General features: G+C 30.1%; 1 protein-coding gene across 2 annotated transcripts in view; it reads right to left on the reverse strand.

Moving 5' to 3' along the window:
* LOC124536926 (chloride intracellular channel exc-4) overlaps positions 1–13,488 on the reverse strand; it is a 30,942-nt gene that overhangs the window by 16,703 nt on the left and 751 nt on the right. The gene's annotated exons all lie outside the window — the stretch shown is intronic.

Consider the following 13,488-nt stretch of genomic DNA (forward strand, 5'->3'; position numbering starts at 1 on the left):
TTAGCAACAGCGACAACTTTGCAGTTAAGTTGAAAGAAAAAGCAGCAAATTGGACCATCACCTGATCGCACAAACCATAATTATAAAATAAGTTATGTAAAAACGCACGGCGAACATATATTCATGTGTGACAAAACAAGATGTCATATATGACAAAGAATTTCCGATAATATTTCTGTTGAGGGACATAAATTAAACAAACTACCATTTAGCTATCACATTCATTTAAAGCGACTCATAACAATTAAACGGGGCAATGCCCGAGTACTAGCAACGGTTGTTGATAAAATACAAGTTTCTATTACAAATAAAACGTAACGAGCAATCGCAGACACGATTTAGAAAATAGGCGACGATTTGCGGTTGTAAAAAAAACAGTTGAAACGTATTTGCCACTGACAGTAAAAAAGACTTGCAAAGACGAGACGTTTGGAAAAGGTTAAGTAAAATGTAATGATTAACAAATACTCGCCAAACCTGTGTCATATGTAACGTGTTTGTATGCAATAGACGAGTATACAGTATATCTTATATCTTTAATGTTTCTCGTATTTTACTATCCGTTCCATCTGGAGTGGTCCACCATTCATAAAGGCAATACCAATCACATATTGTTGGTCATAAATCATACGTTTCGTATCATGTCTTAGGAGAACCGGTGAAAGACTATCACCATTAAAAAAATATTATAATACGAATACAATTCATCGGCCATACATTAAATACTCAAATATACATAGAACAGCTAAAGTCAATACTTTTATTTCCTTAAATTTACTTCTCGGTGAAGTCAATGATCGCTATCACAAACCATATATGGCTTATTAGATTGACGGTGTAAGTTGTTTACACTTCTTGTAGCGCCAGTGTGTATGGGAGAATGTGACCACTTAACATCAGCTGGCTCATTAGCTTGTAAGCCTCCTAATACCCATATATTTTAAAAAATACTACCATTAATGGCTCCTTTACATTTTATACGTATACGAATTACATGTAATAAAAGTTAAATTTAATAATGACATTAATGTTCTTTACAAAGACCAGTAGCAAAGACATAAAAATTTGTTTCTTTATTTACTAGAGGAGAGCAGATGGATACAACGAGACACCTGAAGGTAAATTGTGACTTCTGCCCATATAATTATAACACATATTTTATAACAAAAACCTTGTTGATCGAGTAGCTAACTTATATAGGGGTGCAAATTTTAACTTCCTGTGCAAATATTAAAATCCCGTGACTAGACAATACTCGAAAAACTAATATCTTGTATTGACAACCTATTAGATCCTCCATTATTTAGACAGTTGGCAGTAATATGTTCCGGTTTTTTTGGAACGTAATGGCAATGTTTGTGAACCTGATCTATTTCCAGTCGTCTGTATTTGAACTACAATATTTTTTCTCTTCTTATACTGACGGTACCACCTTTATTTCAACTCACACTTTTACAAGTTTCTATTGTTACCACTGTCATAACTAAAGAACCACATACAGACCGCCATTCTTTAATTATTATTAAATGAAGCGTTTTCCTACTTTTTACTGCGGGATATTTCATTGGTTATATGTAACGATGCATTTTTAATAAGTTATATTGTATAATGCTTTATCATATTGAGTTTTACTAGATTAAGTGTTTATCAAATGATATATTTTTATTATTTCACAAAAAAATAGTCACTGTTTCTTATAATTCATTATAGTAAACAGACTTGGTCTGGTTCGTTAGTTAGGTACCGCCCACTCGTCGTATATTCTAGCACCATACAACCTAGTATTGTTGTGTTTCGATTTCAAGGGTAAGTGAGCCAGTGTATCTACAAGTATATAACATCTTAGTTCTCAATGTTAGTGGCGTATTGGCCATGTACTGGCGAGCTCAAAAATAAGACTTTGATACTTTGTTATCTATTCAAAAAAAATGTAATAATTGAACAAAATGATTACTATAATAATATATAATAAATTGTATTATTCGTTATCAATAACCGATTGATAAAATTGATAAACAGTTAAGTATTGAAAAGTTTTATAGCATCTACTATCTGTACCGCCGTCTGAATTGTCGAATGAACCGTTCAGAATAATATAATTATAACGTATAATTATTCAACAAATTACTTGCCATTATATTGTAATTAAAATTGTCATTAAACGACTTAACTTTTTAGTATACATATTGAAAGTATTATTTCAAAGTCGACCAGTGGTTACATGCAGTTTGTGGCTTCCTATTTTTTTCAACCACAGCGAAAAAAGATTTTGATTCAGTTTCGAACCAACAGCTATTTTATCTTTGTATTAATATGTGTAACTTACAACAGAAGTCTTTTATAAATCATAGGCCTGTTTATGCCCTACATCTACAACCATACAAAATATATTTAGTACCTTTTGAAATATACACTTTTCGTAATGACCATTGCAACCTTTAGTTCTGTATGAAGCGAAGATTTATTTGAGTCGAAGTAATTTCCGTAATCTGTGACATTGTATTAAAAACTCTGTGCTTTCAACCTGATTTATGACCTCTGATTTAGATCCACGTGTATCTACGACTTTATTTAAATGTAATATTATTCTGTTGTGTGTATAACATAGGGTGAAACACTGTACTTTCTCATTGAATATAACATCAAATATGTTATGTAGTTTATAACGATTATTTATTATTCCTATAGTGTAGCCATATAGTATTCCTGATATAATCCTTCGAATACAAACTTTTTACGACGAGCAAAATCATAGCGACTTTTTTTAAAATTTTAAACAATTGCTACATTCCCACTAATCCTTTGAAACTATAAGATAATTAGAAAAAAGAAGTTTGTTAACAGAGTTTGGAAACGGAACGTACTTAGTGAAACGCGCAAACAGTGTAATCTTATCGACGGAAACGTTATCTGCTTTGTCTTTGGTAACGACCAATAGCTAAAAAATGTTTCTATGAAATATTCAACCGACTACTGATACATTATATGTATAAAAAATTACTTAAATATTCTCGAGATACCTTCACAAGGTACAATATTAATATATTACATAATACAAACTCATAATAATTTATGATATGCTTAAAGATAATTACGATGTACCTAATCGAACACGTGGATTTTAATCGAAGGTCACGGGTTAACATACTAGAAAACTCCGTTGATTTTTCTTGTTCTTAAGTTGTTTTAATAACGTGTATTATTTTCTGCCTCGGAAGAAACCATCGTAAAATTTTGTAATATTGCCATTCTGGGACAATTTGGATAAGTCCATGCCGTTTCTTTACAGAAGAGAGGAAGCCTTTATTTAGCAGTGACATACTTAAGGGCTTTTTAGTTCATAACCTCTTCAAGTACGGGTACAACTTATGTTAGAACAAGAACACAAACTGAATGCGCAATAAGCAATTGCTCGAACGACTTTCGATACAAATTTCTTTTCTAACATCGACCGGTAAGTCGTACTAACCAAACCGGAGTACGTCTGGTCGGCGAATCCGGTTTTGCGGTGACTCACTCGACCTCATGACGACCTCTCAATACCACCGAATGTCCTCTCAATACGGAGTTATGAAATTTCGAATCAGCGGCTTAACGTTCCATAGTGAGTGCCAAAAGGTTAGATTTTCAATTGGATAACAAATGCTGTTGCAATTTAAGACAGCTTGCATAAACTGTAGAAATGGCACTGCAATGGAAGGCGGAGCCTACCTCAGTATTACTTTTACTTCTTAACATTTTTACTTTTTGGTATAAAATGATCAATTGTAAGATGGAAAATGGTTACAACCAATGGAAGTAATGATCGCGTTTCAAACGCGTCATAATTTTAGATATTAATAAGTTAGCTGTTAAATGTAACAGCTACGTATTAATAACTAAATAATAACGCCTTCGATTGTTTTTTATTTATTCTTATTTTCAACGTACCAAAATATCATTCACATCTAAAAATAAATTCCATCGATAAATACGAATAACATGTTATGTTGGTACAAAAATTTGCTATGTTTACATGTAAATATGCGGAAGATTTGCGTATTATTCTACAGAATCCTACTGCGTCTGTATACTAAAGACAACTTCATACATTGTCAAGTATAGGATCTAAGATGTTTTATCCCCTGTGCCCGTACACTGGCTAACTCCTCAGAGTCATCATCTTAGATCCTATTACTCCTCGTTCGGAGTATGAAACAGCAATACAGAGTATTAATGTGCGCTTGTTGAATAATTTAATCAGTGATATGACTATGTTAATAAGTGCTTCTTATTTTATAATTGCAAATTTGATATTCTATCAAGTATTCAAAAAGTGTAATGGTTTCAAACATACATTTTGGGTATAGATAAGCTTTGAAAACGGAGCGGCGGGCGTACAGGTTTCACTGTATTATCTGTTAAGTCGCGATGCGTCATTTGAATTTTGGAGTCCATATTTGTAATGTTTATTTCGTTTAAATGTATTATGATTATATAGTAATCCAGTCATTATATACATTCAAAAACAAAAGTTATATAAGCAAGCTAATTTTCTGATGTGTTGTTTCGGATACCTAGAAAAGCTTAACTTGAAAAGCTTAACTCGTTTGAGTTATTGCCGAGAAACATATATTACCCCTATTTTCAAGATGGCGGCCATAGCACCATGGAAATCTTGGTCAAAATACTCAAGTTTCAAAATATTCAAGCTTTTCTAAGTATCCTCTACAACATATCAAAAATTAGCTTGTTAATTTCATTTTCATTTATTTGCCTTTTTTCCGATGAAATGACTGGGCTATAGTAATTAAAAAACGATTAAGCTACTCGTAGTTATTTGTATTTTAATAAAACATTCCATATTCAAAACCATAAGCCGTCAATCATTATGGTAAATATTTTTATTTAAGTGTGAATTTTGAAGGACGAATGTTATTAGTAATACAATGTTATGTGTTAAGCAATGTAGATTTACCTTCAGATTCCTACAATAAAATGCGAAGAAAATACAATGAACATTTGATAAAAAAGACACACGTTATTTTTCCCGCGGATTCTTTTTTTTTTTAAAGTCATATTTATTTTATAGGCAGTGGAATTACATTGATATTATTCTTCAACTTTTCATCTAACCATTGGTTAGGTTTATGTATTAACAGATTATAAAATAAAATGCTTGGATCTTGTATTCGCTTTTGTTGCTTCGCTACAATGTTCTGTGTGTTCAAACTGTATGTTTCTGTTTTTCCGAGATTAAAATATTCAACACAATAACTAATAATTTACTTAGTCGAAACGAATAACTGCAAATTCAAAGTTACTTTTGAGAGGTTACCTAAATAAACAATGTTTTTATTTGGTTTCCATTGCGTAACAGAAATATATATAATATCTACATATAAATATAATTTGCTTTTATAAAGTTTGATTATGTGACTATGTGTAGAGTATAACTTACACACTTTTTTTACTACACTACTCTATAATTACGTAGTGTTGCCCATGGAAATAACAATGAGCTTGATTTAATAGATAAATAATTAAACTGGTATCATAAGTAAATCATTCATATTTTCCTTTAAATGTTATAGACTTGTCAAGAACAAACATGATAGTGCGATTAATTCCTTTTTTTTCTCCTATCTTAATGCGAAAATAATACAACATAAAACGTAAAACTAATAAATTAATCAGGTGCCTTATTTCATCGCTTAAAAATGTAAAAGTAATTGACTTTCGATGTTGATAAGAACGAATGATAATTGAACTTGTATATACTAATAACAAATGAATACTTCTTGCAAAAGAGGCGGGGCTGGTTAAGCACGCGATATCTAGTAGGTATAATAAAGACATGAATTATGTAACCGATGAATTAATCAAAATTGCTTATGCTTTAAATTGATAAAAAAAAAAAAAAAAATTACCAACGATATTTCGACGTGAATTATTAAATACACGATGCCTTTTATTAATATATTTCTTATCTGTGGTTAATCTAGAGACGAGCCAATGTGAGGGCGGTACTGAGGGAAATATTTTTTATGGTAGTTGAATTTAGATATGGCGGTGACACGTAACGAGCAACAGCTGCTTCAAGCCATGTGCAGGAACCGGTAACCCTCTGAACATGATTCAATATAGTTAGTTTTAACTTAACGTTGAATTATTATCATTATTTAAATCGAAAACTATTAATTACTGTTAAGTTACACAAATTATAACGTTATCGACTTTTAGAAAATTATTGCAAAAAGTGTAATTAAATTTAATTGATACCTAATTATATTTTCATAAGTCAATTAAAACGATATCGCTGTTAATATAACATATATAACATTAATGTACCTTGTCACATTTCGTTTTTATTTTTACACGAAATCGCTTGAGCATATTTATAGCATAATTGAACGACATTAGTTTTAATTTCATAGTAAAATGTAAGATATACTTTTAGATGTTAACAAAATTTTTATATATGGACGTACTTTTGCAAATCGTCAATGATTAAAAATTGCGATTTCAAATAAAACCTTTTTGCATCGTAATTAAAATTTAAATATCGAAAAAATTATACATTGTACGTTTTTTTTATATAGATAGACAATTAAGATACACATCCTAGCTAAACATTCTTCACGAACAGCTGATACCCTTATATGAGATAATCGCTGTCTAATGGCATTATAGAATTAACATACCGTTCGCTCCGTCAGCTAGAAAATTACACATTGGAAACTTTGAATGTGATAAGCTCGAATTAATTGTTGAAAATGTTTTATCGAATCTTATAATTATGCAATACAAACTGCTAATTAAAGATGCTATCCTTTTCTAATCCACACGAGAGAAAGAGATATAAAATTGTAAACATTATACTGTAATATCATACTTATGATGATATGATATAAAATAAAAAATGAAGTACACTGCTTTACAAAAAATAATATTACTATATATATCATGATCGTTATGATAATTGCCTTTTAAGTATTTAGGCTACATTTTATTTACCAAATAAAAATAAACATGTTACAAAATTAGTTACGAAAAGATTTGTGAAATACTGACCCAACAAACCGAAACAATTATATCATCACTAAGAAATAACCTAATGAATTCGCACAATCTTGTGATTCGTTGCGAAAAAAATTGAAAGATTACATCTTATTTTTTTCGTTAATTCGTCTGTAACTGGTGAAGCAAAGACTCGACGCCAAATAGCCTTGTCTGATGACATTATTTAAAACCTTTTTTTTTATTATTGACAGACTTACATAATTTGTTAAAATAATATACACTAAAAATGTAAGTTGAAACGAAAGTAAGACCTAAATACAAGCTATTTTAATATTTAAATGTATAGTTTCGAATATAATTTACAAAACGATAAAATGTTGAAGTAAACATTACGATAAACCGGTCTGAATATTAAATTAATGAGAATGAGAACAACGTAACAATAAAATAAATTAATTTTATTAAATAATAATGTAATAGAAAATGGTAACATTGTTGTGACGTTTCGAAATTTATCGTATCGTCTCGCAAATAGGTTGTAATTCGTCGCGTTTTTAATAATCAATGACCATAAACATCGATTCGATACAGTACAAATAATTATAATACTCTCACTTTCGCTTGCATATAAAATGAAAAATAGGAACAACAGGTTCCTATTATATAGCAATATTGAAAAGGTAATTGTTTGCTTTCGATAATACACCGACGACATTCTAACTTCAGTATTGCCAGTACAAAAAATATTTAAAATTACAACGAGTGAGATATTACGTAATGGAACTAGAGATTGATAGCTCGAAGGAACCAATAAAAGTTACGAAGATTATTTGATAATTTATTACATTATTTAATACATCACTGCATAATTTATAGCATTTTTTTGAGTTAATATGAGTCTTTGTTAAGTAATGTTAGATCAGCTAATTATAACTTAAAATCGAGCCAAATTACAACAGTAAAATTGCATTTATGAGTCAGTAACACTTCAGTCAAACGTTGCACAAAAAATCTATTTCGAAATTTACTTTTAATGTTTAAAAAAACGTCTCAGTCTCATCAAAATCTATATAAAATACGAAGAACGAACATTTCAGTACCTTTCTCTTTTCTCATTGTCAACCGATTTTTTTTACCGACTGTTGTATTAGTTTGTGCTCTTTCACGGCCAAACCACTAAACCAAATATAATAAAACATAATATGAAGAAAGTCTGAACAGCAAGGAAGGACGTAGACTTCTTTTTATGCCTAACAGGTACCGATCAACCCCTAAAACGAGAACGAATGAACTAAAGTAAATAAAAATAGGAAAAATTGCCTAAAAAATTTTCTATGATTCCTATTGGTTGAATTTCGACTGAGCATAATATATGATTATTATTAGTCTATATAAGACAAATAAATTTATAAGAATCATTTGACAAAAGCTAAAGTATTGTCAAGTCAGATTATGACGCGACTGCTACCGTTAAGGTATTTAGACAAAAAGGTCAAATACGTAACCCAGATCTTTCCTGGCATATTAAGCACTAAGCAACAAGAACTCGAGCTAAAGTCTTACTATTTTTAAACAATTTCACGAACGACATAAATGTAAATCCAATATAATAAAATATACGTTCCGAGTGTGATTCGATACACTTAACTCTACCGTTATATCAAGGTCGCTGCTGAAGAATTGACAGTAAGAAACGATCAAATATGAACTGTCTATTGTAAATTGATTCAAAGCTGCATTACTACTTATAATGAAACAAATTACTTATATATTACTATCAACTGTTTTTCTTAAAAAGAAGTTTTATTCCAATTAAAAAAAGAAAGGAAACCTTCGGCGTTTTCATATAACATAAGTAACAACCTATGTGAAGACACGTAATTACATAAAGGTACCTAATTTGTATCACTTTTTGACTAGTCTCTAATACTCCTAATTTTCTTCCTGTTTAGACGAAAAGCTTGTGTTACGCACTGAAGATTGCTTCTGGACTGATGGGGCTCTATAAGGCCCGCATACTATTGAGCTATTGAAACTTAGTAAAATAGAAAAATAAATTGAGCATTACATATTTCATTTATACATCTTCCAGTATATCGTACTTTATTCAGATGCTTGTCAAAATAATTATTACGATACCAATTATAGAACGAGCTGGATTTAAGGATAATAATGAAACATATCTAGTGCTAACTAAACACACAAATATTTATATGTACGTTATGCTATGCACTTAAAGCTTTTTATAGCATTTCAAAGCCCGTCTGAGCCTTAGAAAAGAATAAATATTTCACTTAATAGCTTAAGCCATTTCAGAGAAAAACGTACTTCAGCGATAAACAGATATACTACACAGAGGTTCTTGCTTTGATTCTTGGTAGTAAAACTTGAATCATTAGTACTAAAATCACACTATAATAAAATATATTACATTCTTAGTCCATGTAATTAAAAGTGAACTTTATATTGCCAGTATTATATACTTAAGTTATAAATAAATATACCGTCCAAACCAGTGGCGTAGCTAGGTGAGGAAGGGCCCTGGTGCATAGAAAAAAAAATTGGGCCCTCACCCCCTCTTTTTCATCCCTCTTTAACTAATAATTACCCTTTAAAATTATAGATACCAAATAAGAAATCTTGTGCGCAGGGTCGTGATTTTCTAGCTACAGAAGCTTAAGGTTTAGCTTAGCGGGCCCCCTGCACTCCGGGGCCCTGGTGCACTGCACCTCCTGGCCCTACGATAGCTACGCCACTGGTCCAAACACTTAAGTAATACATATGATAACTACGTACAAAGTAAATTGATATTATAGATATAATATCAATTTACTTTGTTGTTAAATTGAAATCTGCGATAATCACTTATTAACTGATAAATTATGAAATACATGTATATAAGTTCGATTTTAAATAAATTCCATAATAGTAAAATAATTTAATTGTTAGCCTTGATCGTATATTTAAATTACTCTAATTATAAATGAATGAGATTATGCTTGGACATGCTAATTGTTGTCAGTCGCGTGCGATGTCACTTTCCCCCGACTTCGACACCAGCGCAGGATTTCTGTTTCGAAGGCGCGCATGCGCTCTCTCGCTTGGAATGCTCATCTGCTCATCTGGAGATGCATTCATTACACCGGGAATTTTCTATCGCTATTTACGTAATTTAAATGCGATGGAGTAATATCTTATTATGCAGATATTTTAAATTTAGAACTAAAATTAATTGGTATTACTTAGTCGTCTGTTTCTTAATTATCACGCAATAATCGCTGTGGACGGTTGCGTTCAAAATAAACATTTGTTAAGTGAGATTAACTCCATCTATATATCAATTTGCTACCGTGTGCTCACTGTGTGTATAATGCCAATTATAGTTATATAATTCAGTCAGCGCCTCTTTAGTAACAACTTATTTATCTATTAAACAAATTAATTTTCCTAGTTTACTTAATTGCTTGCATTAATATTATATATTTACTTTCATAAGAAAACAGCAACTATAAAATTGTGAAACACAACATACAAACAGAAATACTAGCGTGGCTTAATTAATCGGTAACATTATTTAAAGTAGTTAGTTAGCTACTAAACATTCAACCTCTTTTGTAAACTTTTTCTAATGTCTAATTTCTGATTTCAATACCAATCGTATGTTTATTGTAAATTTTATAGAAGTTATAAAACGTTGAACACTGACAAAGAATATAATTTCAAATTGAAATACAGAAAGTCCATTATCTTAGAATGGATTTGACTAATTTGACAAAACGACAAAAGGTGAGGTGCAGGAGAAACATTTAAAACTTGCTCCGTTAAAAACTATAGCCTCAAGATCTAGAGCCTGATAAGCTAGCTGGTACAACAATAGGATAGTCATTTGTCTATTCGACATCCAGTAGGACATGTGATGTTAAGTGCCTACAACCGACTGGACAAACGAAAGCGACGAATAGACATTGGCGCTGTAACAAATATCCTTGAAATCGGAACACAACAATACTAGGTATTACTGTTTGTTTATATATGACTTATTGTCGTGGCTTTGCTCGCGTTTTACAGGTTTGTTTGTCATGTGTCAGGCAAAAAGTAGGCTGTCCTATCTTGGAGTTCAAGTCTGCTTCAAACCAAATTTCGTCTAACTCAGTTCTGTGGTTTGGCAGTGAAGGAGTAATGGACAGACAGAGTTACTTTCACATTTATAATATCAGTATAGATGGGCTTTCACACAACCCTATTACCAAGTACATACCATATTTCACAGTTTATTACGTAGACATAATAAATTACATAATGCGTAAAGTTTTAAACGTCAATACTCGATTTACACAGAGTATATCTTGGAAGTATGTAAAAGCGAGTTTAGAGTTTTAAAGATAGCATTTTTATAAATACTTTAAGATAAAACTAATAATTGTGGTCTTTAAGAAAATATATTAGCAAAACATAGTTCTTGCACCGTTGGTTTTGGAACATAATGTTGAGGTATTTTAGACTTTGGCTGCCCTCCAAGCAGACTGTTATCTGTGATTATGAATGAAGTTTATTTTTGTTTTGTTTATAGAAATATTTACGTAAATAATGTAAACCTTCTTTGTCTACTTGATAAAAAAAAATCATTTGAAATAAAGTAAACAGAAGAATTAATGTATCTGGTTAGTGAATCATCTAATTTTATATATTATTTGGACTGTTTATTTTCTTACGCGAATAAATAATAGAATATAATTTACTTTTACCATAATTATTTTAATTTTCGTTAATCATAATCAGATTCACTGTTCAGTCAGTCAATATTTATTATATTACATTTATTTAAAAACTAGCGACCCGCCCGGCTTCGCATGGGTGTAACACTGATACTAAAAAAACTACAGAATTTGTTTATTTACGACATTACATCAGACAGTTCTTATATTATGAGTGTTTGTTAACTATATTTTTCGTATATTATATACAAAAAAAATCCTCTCGAAACGCTCTTTCTATCAAAGAAAACCGCATCAAAATCCGTTGCGCAATTTAGTAGCATAGATAAGGACAGACAGCTGTAGGCGACTCTGTTTTATACTATGCAATGATTATGGTAAATGGTAACACATATAGGATTATAATCCTTCATCATTGTTATTTGACAATGATGTAATAATGCATGTAAGCCAGTAAACTGCATACCTAAGAACTCACAACCCCCCTCCAACCAATTCCGAACATGGGTGTAACCATAGGTGACCACTAGTAAAATTAAAGTAGAATAGCCTGCATCCATGCCTCCCTGGACTAAGAAGTTTAAAGTTTAGTCGTAATATTATGTCATAAAATTACTTAAAATATTAAAACTGATGGAACAATAGTCGTATAAAATACATAAGAAATCCTTATTTGCATAATTACTGTTTAATTTAATGTTACTAATATATCTGATTGATATATATCTTACATTTTTATGACATCTTGTTTTATATAATATGAATGTGTGAATGAATATCTTATCTTATTTAATCCTCGACATTTAATATTCATGAACAGAGTCTGAAATATTTACTCTTTAAAAAGTCTATTTAAATGTAATATTTCTATCCAACTTCAAAGATGGAAGAATTCATGTAGTAATGTTAATTTATTACATAAAAATCAATTTGAATTGTAAATTTTATTCTTTTGGGTCAGATCGTAACTATATTCCGATTTTAAAAAATATAGATAATAAATCAATAATATGTAATAATTGATTTCTCAATATTGTGATAATCAATTTACAATTCAATGATTTGACAATATTTGTTCCACAATATACATAAGGAATTATGTCTTATTACATTTTATATCAAAATCAATTTTAGTAGTTGCGACTTATATTGTAGAGCTGTATGTGCAGACTTCTCTTTTCAAATTATTCGAAACATAATATAAATACTAATGCAAATGATTAAGATGTAAATTTGAAATAAAATCTTTAAATAAGAATTCATGTTTATCTATTACTAGGACTTATAATATACTGCATAATATATCAAAAACATACAAGAAAAAATAAACATTAAGATCAATTTACTTGTATGTGTGAAAGTAGACTAGTAGTTTTAAAACAGTCACATGTGGCAGTTTATAGTCAATTTAGTTATAATATTTTAAGTCACATTACAAGATATTTTAATACACATATAAGAGGAAAACAAGGTTTAGTAAGTTACCCAAGTTCAAAACGTCTTTTAAGTAAATTACTTGGGTTTCTTATATAGCTAATAAAAACTAATAAAAGTTAAATTGTTGTCATAATACAACACAATTTATGTACTATTTTATTTATTTGTATACTGTACTGTACTTTACATATTAAATTAGGTTTCATGACTAGATTTATAAAATAATTAATTTCAACATAAAATAATCCAAAATTCTTCTCATTTATAATGTTAAGTTAATTTTGTTTGTTGAATAATGTATAAGAAAGTAATGCACTTAATAATAATTGCTATA

This window comes from Vanessa cardui, chromosome 17 (genome assembly GCF_905220365.1).
Source record: "Vanessa cardui chromosome 17, ilVanCard2.1, whole genome shotgun sequence".
NCBI classification, from domain to species: domain Eukaryota; kingdom Metazoa; phylum Arthropoda; class Insecta; order Lepidoptera; family Nymphalidae; genus Vanessa; species Vanessa cardui.